At 42.4% G+C, this 10395-nt stretch overlaps 1 non-coding gene across 1 annotated transcript; it reads left to right on the top strand.

Annotated features, from left to right (window-relative positions):
- The first annotated feature begins 9026 nt into the window (after positions 1–9026).
- On the top strand, positions 9027–9165 carry LOC128899553 (small nucleolar RNA SNORA47). Its single transcript, XR_008463145.1, has one exon. It is a non-coding gene; the product is annotated as a small nucleolar RNA SNORA47 (small nucleolar RNA).
- Positions 9166–10395: the final 1230 nt, after the last annotated feature.

The raw sequence follows: 10395 nt of genomic DNA, 5'->3' as shown, positions 1-10395 counted from the left end.
CCTGGCACTGTGTTCCTGGAATTTCTTGAATTTCCACATCATCTGTCTGGTTAAAGACTTCTGTTCATTTTAAAGTGTTATATTGATTTGTTTTAAACTAATTTTCTCTGGAATGGGAGACTAGAATCAAATTAAAAATAATAAGGCAGTATAACAATACAGAGGGAAGATACAGAGGGAACAGAAGTCCACCCAACTAATTTCCAGTCCCTGTGGCACCAAGCTACATTTTAACTTTATTGCAGATACATACTGAACTTGTTTGGTTTGAAGACAAGGCTCTTCAGTATTTTGCACTTGTATTTAACCTAGAGAGGGAAGACTGGTCTAATCATGCACTGATCACACATCACAGCTTTATAGCTCAATGCTTCTCAGGAAATTTTTTAAACTTGATATTATCTAAGCCCAGAATATGTTTCATGTTTGGTCTTTTCCACAATTTTTTTGACTTATGGTCTTCTACCAGTTGGGTTTAACATGTGAGAAGTGTATGATCTTAAGACCATGGTGCTACAACTGTAAATTATTTTTACTGTAAAAACAAAACAAAAAAACCCCACCAAAAGCCAAAAAAAAACCCACAAAACCCCACATTCACCCCAGTGAGTGCAAAATCACTCCTTTCCTGTGGAAATCTATACTTACATTTCAAAATCCATCAGACATTAATCCTGGAGACTTTGCCACAGTGAAGGCCCTTGTAATCAGGAAGAGGTGAACTGGTGGTGCAAGAGAAAACTTAAGCTCTTATTTTCTCCTGTGTCAGGGACTGTGGGCAACCTGCTCCACAGCAGCACTAGCCCAACACACAGAGAACAGCTTCAAGGAACACAGACACTTGTAACTATGGGGAGACTTGACATACTGAAGCATCAAATCAATCCTACAGCAGGGCCCAAGCTCCTTGAAGAAGGGCAGGTCATTTGATAAAGCTCCCTAAATCTGAGATATCTGTCTTTGGTGCCTGTTTTGCCAAGTGACTGGATCTGGCCAGCAACAACAAAAAAATGGTGGCTTCAGAAGGGGAAAGGCAGCTATATCAGATTGTATCCGCAGGGGCTTCTGGCTGTGTGAGGACATGTGAATGGAGGCACATCTTTATCAAACCATGTATCTGAAGACATCCTTACTCTCAACAACCTTCTTATCAGTGCTGGAACTCATGCCACCACACCCTCATTTTTCTTTTCCATGGGAAGTATGGAAAACACATGCCACCTCTGTAACACCTGACCTAACTAAGCTTCCCATATCCAGTAATAAATTTTCAATTACTATCCTGCTGTTGATTCCTATGGAAAACAAACATATTCTCAGGGTTGTGGCATGAGAAAACATAAAAGATCTTATGTCCTGGATGAAAGGTGTGGAGATCAATTACTCGCCAGAGTAATTAAAAAATCCAGGATAAAATACCACTCTGAAATTGTCTTCATCCTGAAAGTTGGAGATCTAAATTCTGGAGTGCTTCAGACAGTTCACAAAGTCATGTCACCTGACTATTTCTCAGAGTCCTAAATACATAGAATACATACATAGAATAAACCAGGTTGGAAGAGACCTTCAAGATCATCGCATCCAACCTATCAACCAGTCCAACCCACCTAAACAACTAACCCATGGCACCAAGCACCCCATCAAGTCTTCTCCTGAAAACCACCAATGACAGCGACTCCACCACCTCCCCTGGCAGCCCATTCCAATGGGCAATCACTCTCTCTGTATAGAACTTCTTCCTAACATCCAACCTAAACCTCCCCTGGTGCAGCCTGAGACTGTGTCCTCTTGTTCTGGTACTGGCTGCCTGGGAGAAGAAACCAACATCCGTCTGTCTACAACCTCCCTTCAGGTAGTTGTAGAGAGTAATAAGGTCAACCCTGAGTCTCCTCTTCTCCAGGCTAAGCAACCCCAGCTCCCTCAGTCTCTCCTCATAGGGCTTGTGCTCCAAACCCCTCACCAACTTTGTTGCCCTTCTCTGGACTCGTTCCAGCAAGTCAACATCCTTCCTAAACTGAGGGGCCCAGAACTGGACACAGGACTCAGGGTGCAGCCTAACCAGTGCAGTGTACAGGGGCAGAATGACCTCCCTGCTCCTGCTGGCCACACTGTTCCTGATGCAGGCCAGGATGCCATTGGCCCTCTTGGCTGCCTGGGCATACTGCAGGCTCATGTTCAGCCTACCATCGACCAGCACCCCCAGGTCCCTCTCTAAAATCCACTAAAAATGCATATTCCATCATAACCAGTTATCTGCTGAAGAGAAAAAAAAGTGAGTACCCTAGAAAATATGTCTAGTTTCCAATTATCTCTTACTTTTTCATCTTCTCCTCACATATGTGAGATAAATAATTTCTACCTTGATCATAAGATATGCAGCCAGAGGAGTAATTTAAAATCTTTGGTGGAGCATGTATTTGAGAAATACAAGAAAAAAAAGAAAAGAAAAAAAATCTTCATTACAGGTAATTACAGATAAAATGGATTTGGAAAAGAAACTGCTCATATTTTAAAGGCAGTCACAAAAAAAATTTCAAGACAGTCAGACCCTGATCCACACCTACTCCAGTTTGCATTGGTGTAACCCTGCTGCTTTGGGAGAGTTTCTCTCCCTTTACATTCCTCCAAGTGAGACGAGAATCGGGCCTGAAGCCTACCTGCCCACCCTTGCCATGCTGATGATGATAACAATAATGAAAAAATTAATGGTCCTGGAGCCAGTATTAAAAAAATTGTTTGTACCTAATACTAATTTTCCTCATGGCTGTGAAGCCCTGTTTTTGACAAGAAGGAAAACAGAACAGTTACCAGCTGTTCATACAACAACAAAAACTAATAAGAGAAGATATGCATGCTAATGAGCTGGGGGAGGGGAATCAGAGGGGGCATTCATTAGTATGCATCGCTAAGTGCAAACCCTTCCCCCAGGTATTTTGGAAATCTGATGGCATGTCATGATGGCAAATAGGCTTGAGAGTGAAATCAGCCACAGATAAGGAAAACAGCACTTCCAGAACCTGCTTCCAGCCCTGACCAGGCAAAGACCAGCCTGTTTTTCACCATGCTCTAAAGAGTATCAGGACAGGTACTTTCCACCTCATGTGATATCTGCTAAAAAATTATTATTGCAGTCACAAATGAACAGTCAAACTGAGATGACCTCATATGTCCAGTGGAAAATAACAAGCAAGGAAAGAAGATGTCTGGGATCAGAGTTAGTGGGGACAACAATGATGCCTTTTGTACTCTCTGGTCTATATATCACACAAACAAATTGAAGGCTGCCAGCATGCAGAATTGTAGAGTCTTTGTTCCAAGAGTGATTTAAAACCTGATCTAGAGGATTCAGTTCCAAAGCCAGTGAAAACTAGTCCCTTCATTTAAAACTAGCTTATTTTTATTAGGCTTATGTTAGACAAGCACAGGCTTACACTGAAAGATGCAATTCAGCCCAAAATAAGGTCTGCATACATGCTTACAGAACTCTAACTAAACCATCTTAATTATGTGCAGACAGGATCTGCTCCCCTGTTTTGCAGAGGTGATGGACTTCAGGCTACCATAGATTCAAAATTCCTGCTTGCAATTAACTTCCTCTCAACTTTCTGTAAACAGTTTGAAGGGGCATTCAGTTCTTGGAAGATCTCAGCAACACATGTCCTGGCAGCTTTATTAGAAGAGAAGTCTATTCAATTTTTTCATCTTCAGCAACCTTAGGAAGCTCATGATCAGAACTGAGCAATGTTAAGGAGCAGGTATACAGAAAAACAATCTTGCTCCAGAGCTTTTGACTGTCTGAGCCAATCCTCTAATCTACAGATTGTAGTTCTACATAGACAGAGGCAAGAAGACCAGTATGAAGGAGTGTGAGAGACTAAATCTTGTCTCTCTTGATGTGACTCAACAAAGATAAAATCACCTTTGCTGTTTGCCCAGACAATAGGTGATGTGCACTGGGCAGATGTCACTGGATTCACATTTATTTTTAGAATGCCCATAATGGAAGATCTATTATAATTGTCTTCCATGACACCAAGTTAGGAGCAGATGTTGGTCAGTTAGAGGGTAGAAAGGCTCTGCAGAGGGACCTCGACCAACTGGACAGCTCTGCATGGGGTTGCCATGGCCAAAGTGCAGCACCTGGCACTTGGACTTGTTAAATGCCATCCCATTAGACTCTGCCCATCTGTCCAGTCGGTCAAGGTCCCTCTGCAGAGCCTTTCAACCCTCTAACTGACCAACATCTGCTCCTAACTTGGTGTCATCTGCAAATTTGCTTATGACTGACTCAGTCCCCTCATCCAGATCATCAATGAAGATGTTAAAGAGGATGGGGCCCAGCACTGATACCTGCAGGACACCACTAGTGACTGGCCACCAGCTGGATGTGGCACCATTCACCACCACTCTCTGGGCTCGGCCCTCCAGCTAAGGGCTAATTGTGTATCCTAGGCTTGGCTAGGCAAGGGTTACTTTTCTCACCAGAATTTGGGAGGGTCCACACCCAGGACAGTCAACCAAAACATGCAATGGGATATTCAGTAACATTCGACATTATGTCCACTCTCTAAGGGGAGGTCTGGCGCGGCAATTGTTTTGGTTTTGGTGTGGACACCATCTGGTTAGCTGTCTGGGTTTTATGCCACTCCCTTTATAAATAACTGTCCTGGTGAGAGTTAGAATAGAGCTAACTCTGAATTTTACTTTTCATCTCAGTCTAAGTAACTCCATTCCAGCATGTATTTGCAGACAGTGTCTAGCAGTGATCACGCACAAGGTTTTTAGCTAGCACCAAGGATCAGTATGCAGACCAAGGTCACTGCCACGAATGGTACAACATTGTATGGGTGCAGAGTAAAAGGCCACACCAGTGGTGAGGAGTGGGCAGGACAGGTGACCCTAAACTGACTAACTAGGTATTTCATGACATATTTATCATACTCAGTATAAAGATGAGGAATCACAAGGGTCAAGTTCTTCAATGTCTGGTGTCCAAGGAGGACTCTGTCCATTCTGCCTTCAAAGTTGCAAACTGTGAGTTCCTGAATCCAGTTTGAGAATTCAGCTTGTGAATCTGGTTCCCATCTGCTGTTGAGTCCAGTCTGGGACTTCTGTCACAGCATCAGTAGTGATGGTGATGTCTTTGCTGTCAGGGGTTTCGGTTTGATATTGGCTTTCTATATATTTGCATGCATTTAATTTTATTAAAATTGTTGTCATTTTCTTTTCTAGTTATTAAGTCTCTCTCCCTTATACCCTTTTTCTTCCCTTGGGGAAGAGAGAGGGATTAATAGAGAGCAGCTGCTACTTGTTTAGTGGCTGGCATAGCCCTTACCCTTGACAATTACTTTGTTAGCATTAGTATTATTTTTATTTTCTGTGATTTTGGTTTGGTTTGTTTTTTTCCTTGTATTGTTTTTATTAAACTCTCCTCATCCCAACTCATGGATTGTGCTCCTGATTTTCCTTTCCATCCCATCGGGAGGTTGGGGCGCAGTATTTGAGCGGCTCTGTGGGGCTTGGCTGCCAGCTGGGCCTAAACCATGACAGAAAGTTTGTGGATGACACCAAGTTGTGTGGTGCAGTTGACATGCTGGAGGGAAGGGATACCATCCAGAGGAACCTTAACTGACTTGAGGGATGGGCCTGTGTGAACCTGATGAACCTCAGTAAGGGCAAAAGCAGGATCCTACACCTGAGTGGAGATGGCTAAGGTACTCAAAACTCCATCTTCGCAAGCAAGTTCTCCAGGCAAGCAATCCTATTGTGAAAGCCTCAAGTGAAGACTGCTGTCTTCACCTTACAGAAAATTATTTTTTTACTCTAAACAAACCTTGTAGGTTCCAAGTTTCACTTTGTAAAATCCCTGCTGACTGTCAGATGATTGAGGCACTCCAAGTGAAGCCAGTAAAAAATCATGCCATTGCAGCTGTCAAGAGTTAGAGTTTAAGGCTCTAGACTATTTTAACAGCATGTAAAAGAATATAAACCATGCCATTATTCAAATGAGAAATGCAAAATCTGAAATGTGCAGTGTTTTGAAAATAAGCAAGCATCCTGACACCTGTAACATTGGTACAGTTTGGCTGGCACTATGATTACACCAGCTATTAGAGCAGCTGTCACCGTGAATGCTGAGTACAAGCAGGGGGTAAATGCTTCATTTATGTGAGCAAACATACCAGGACTTCTAAATGAATGACAGTAGAAATATCTTCTCTGGCTAATTCCTGTGGTGCCACAGATAGAGTTTGGCAGAAGGATAGTGCTATGAGAGAGAAACACATTTCTCAGTTTGGTGTCGTGTGGTTCCTCTGATGTCTGGCATAAACTTACTTCAATTCTCCTCCAGCTTGCAGAGTTACGGCATGCATATGTATGTGTAGACTTACGTATCAACACCCATGCTAGCATCTGTTTATAAACATGACCCTGGGACTATCTGGGGCCAGATCCTTAGACGCTGGAGGTTACCACACACTCACTGAAGACACAGTGACATTCCAGTTGAGACTCCTGCCCTTATAGTCTGGAATTTGAAGGCTGTGCTTTTGAGCTTACACATACAGGACCACTTGTCTGTATACATGCCTGCATAACACAACTACCTCTTCTTTTCAAAGCAAAACAAATAAAAAAATAAGGTGAACAAAATGACACGACTCATTAAACTCCCTCAAGAAAACACATTCTTTGCCTAAATCAGTTGTGTCAGCTATTAATAATCCTGCCAGCTGTTAGAATAGGCCTCTTCAAATGTATCACAATCCCAGCTTAAAGGTCTCCTGACAATGTATCCACTGCAGCATTTTAAAAATACACTCAGTGAAGCCTTCTTCATCTTTAATTGTAATGACTGAAGTGTTTTATCTAGGCTTCAAGAGTTCATTAGTTTTAAGGTGAATACTGGGAATTGGAATATTACCATCAGCCCAGTGGCAGGGTCTCTGCAGGCTGACACATGGGAATACAGACAAAGCTGGAACAGTCATCACCTGTATTTCTTCACTGAGTCAAAACACACAGAGAGTATCTTAATCTTTACTAAACCCCAAATATAACAAATTCACTAAAATAGCTACCCTTCTTTAAATACCCTCTAAAATGTCACAGTATAGACATGTAGTGGACAAAGCTATTTTATAGAACTTGTGATTTTTCTCCTGATGTGTACTGTGAGTGATTTCTAAGACAAGACTGTAGCATAATGACACATCTAAAATGAAGTATTTATATAGTAAAATGAAAAACAGAACTACTGTCTCAAGAAAGCCATACTTTTCAACAACCTCTCAACTACATTCTCCTCCTCATGAAGTGCCTTAAACAAGCTCTAAAAATGTGGCATTCATTCTTTTATGATTCTTGTCAACCCAATCAACTTGTGCTTAACCAAAACAAAGAGAAGCAGCCCACTGCTAGTGCTTCCAGGTTATTCCACATTATACTGACCTCCTTGGTAGCAAGTTTTAACAACCCAAGCTCTGCTTTCCTGCAGCCTCACCCCCGCTTCTTGGCACAGATCAGAAAATCCTGCATGAAGAAAATCTCCAGAGAACATACTCCAGGACACTGCAGTGGTGTTTTCCCTGCCACTGCCTTTGTGGCGGGTCAGCGTGTGTACATCACGCAGAGCAGCCATCTAAGAACAGATAGCTATATCCAGACCTGCATCAGAGCTGAAGTTCAGAACATCAGTCCAAGACTTTGCAGAGTGTCATGCAACAAAGAATTGCTCATTATAAAGCTTGTGGCAACATTTCAAAGAGCTGAAATGATCCAGTACTGTGCCACTCACTGGTGCAGTGTATTATTTTTTTTCTCATTTATTCTTTCTCTGTTATGCTGTGTAGGGGAATGCTGGAGGGGGGTGTTGGCCTGTGGTGCCTACCATCACGGCCTCTGGTCTTATTTCCTCCTGTAATGGGTTCTTCCACTCCTGAGCTGCAGGAGCTTTCTAGGCACTCCGAGCCCACACCATGGCCCGGAGGCCCACGTGCAGCCGGTGGGTAAGTGGAGGAGGAGGAAAACAAGGAGGAGGAGTTTTAGGCTCAAACGCCAGACGCAGCTGCCGGGGAAATGTGTGGCGGCCGCAGGCTGGATGCAAGGGGATGAGACCAGACAAAGATGGTGGCGAGCTCTGCACAGAGGTGAAGGCAGCTGAGGAGGTAAAGGCTGCTGGGACCACGCGGCTGCCCACGCTGCGAAAGCAGGCTGAGGTGGGCGTCTGGCCGGCGCCAGGAGGGAAGCAAATGGTCGTTAGCTATACCAAGATCAGTGCTATCTGGGCCACAGAAACTGGTATGCAAGTTGTGTGCAGCAGTTACTGCTGGATTAAAATAAGACGCAGCTAAAAACATTTACTAAGACAGGAGTTGGATGAGAAAAAAATTCCTGCATTCAGGGGTTACAAAAATATGTAGCACTTAGAGGAAGGACACAGTCTCGTGGTATGCACACTTAAGTATGCCTTGATCACAATAGGATGCTGGTTTTAACATCCTTCGGTGCTGCCATGCATTTGTTAACTGCTGGGTGGAAGGGGTCAGGTACACTTTGTACCGGTTGCAGTAGCAAAGGGTCTGTTCTCTCTAGAGCAGAAACTCCAGTCTGCTCTATGGTGTATTCTGTAAAAATGATGTGTGTGCAACAGTTCAGAGCTCCTGTTGGCATAGGTGTTTAGTTCAGTGTCTTTCACACAATGATGAACGTGTTCCCTGTTTTTAATTGACAGCTGGGTTGTTCAGCACTGAAGATAGGAACATACACTTCTTAGCTGACTTTGAATTTCAGAAATGTTTAATTTGAAATTGGTGCTCTGCAAAATTCACTGTTAAGACTAGAGAAAGTAGTTTATGTGAACTGATGTATGGAATGTCACTCAACAGCTTTAAGATTATATTCAGTATCAATTATTTTTACCCAGTAAACTGCTTAAACTTTTTACTTTGGATTTATAAAATAAGCAACCTTGTGTAAAGGATCAGTAATCAGGTACTGTAAGGTGGAAAAGCCAAGAGGATGGTTGGAGGACTGAGAAGGTAAGACAGTTAAGTTTTATGCTGTATCTTACTGGTTATAGCCTCCAAAATTACAACAGTGCAATGGCAACTCGTGTTCCCCTTCTCACATGAGGGAAAGCAGTACTGCATTTGCATATAAATCTTGCACACCTTTTGACACTTCCACCTCATTTGTACTTAGAAATTTCTAAGGGGTCACTAGGCTAGGGGATGAAAAGCCTCATTTAGCTCATGTCTTCCTACTCTATTAACACAACTGCTTGATGAGGATTCTTTTCAGTTAACAATGCTCTGTTAATGGCACCACTTTTTCCACTTCAGTGGAAACTGGGGATATTATCAAAGGATAATTGGGGATTTATCACAATGCCAAACTGAGACTAAGCTTTGATCCTCTATATAAAACTGCTCGTTGAAAGAGGAAGCTGCAGTACTGAAAGCAGTCAGTGCCTGACTGCATGAGACCATGCCTCTGACAGAAGTCAAATGACGCCTTACTTAAAAAACTTAATGAAATGCAAACTCAGTTAAATCTTTTCAAGTTTCAACTTTGCAAGGCAACAATAAACCCATGACTGACTTTTCTTATAGCTTTTTCTTTAGTAATTGGAAAGAGGGAAAAAGATAAGGTACAGACTTGTAGTTTGATTTAACATGAAGTCCACAACGTTTAACTACTTTTCTAAAAAAGAAAAAAAAAAAGGTAAAACCTTTCTTTTAGCCTATTTGATTCTTCTTTCTTGGAGTAGAAGTCTTTTTAGATGCAGGATGAACTAAAATGTCACATGTAGCTGTTTCATACAGAAAAGATTTTTTTCTAGTTAGAAACAGGTAGCCTCTAAAAATGTGAAGTTGTCAATATGAAAAAATTACAGCAGCAGTCAGCTAAAAATTCATAGTTATCACTATAGGAGCAAAAAGAAAACCAAGCCAGCTTACAAAGGCAAACAGTGAATTGATACCAATTAAATTATAGCAATCCTGCTGCAGGCAGAGTGCTCTAACTATTTTCAAATGTTATACTGCTGAAGTAAGGCATGCTTGTGTGTGATATAAATGAGTGAACTTTTTGCTTTATATCCTGTGTCTATTGCATTTGTGTGGCAAGGTTTTTGTAGCTTGGGGGCGGGGCTACAGGGGTGGCTTCTGTGAGAAGCTGCTGTAATCTTCCTCCTGTATCCAATACAGCCAGTGCCAAGTAGCTGCAAGACAGACTTACTGCTGGCCAAGGCTGAGTACATCAGCAACAGTCTAGCGACTTCAGTGGTAACATCCTTAAGAAGGGTAAAAGACACCTGAACAGCAGCAGAAGTGAGCATGTGTGAGAGAAACGACTCTGGAGACACCAAGGTCAATGAAGGAGAGTGAGGAG

This window comes from Dryobates pubescens, chromosome Z (assembly GCF_014839835.1).
Source record: "Dryobates pubescens isolate bDryPub1 chromosome Z, bDryPub1.pri, whole genome shotgun sequence".
NCBI classification, from domain to species: Eukaryota; Metazoa; Chordata; class Aves; order Piciformes; family Picidae; genus Dryobates; species Dryobates pubescens.
The sequence above is the reverse complement of the archived record's forward strand: the minus strand, read 5'-3'. Positions and strand labels throughout refer to the sequence as shown.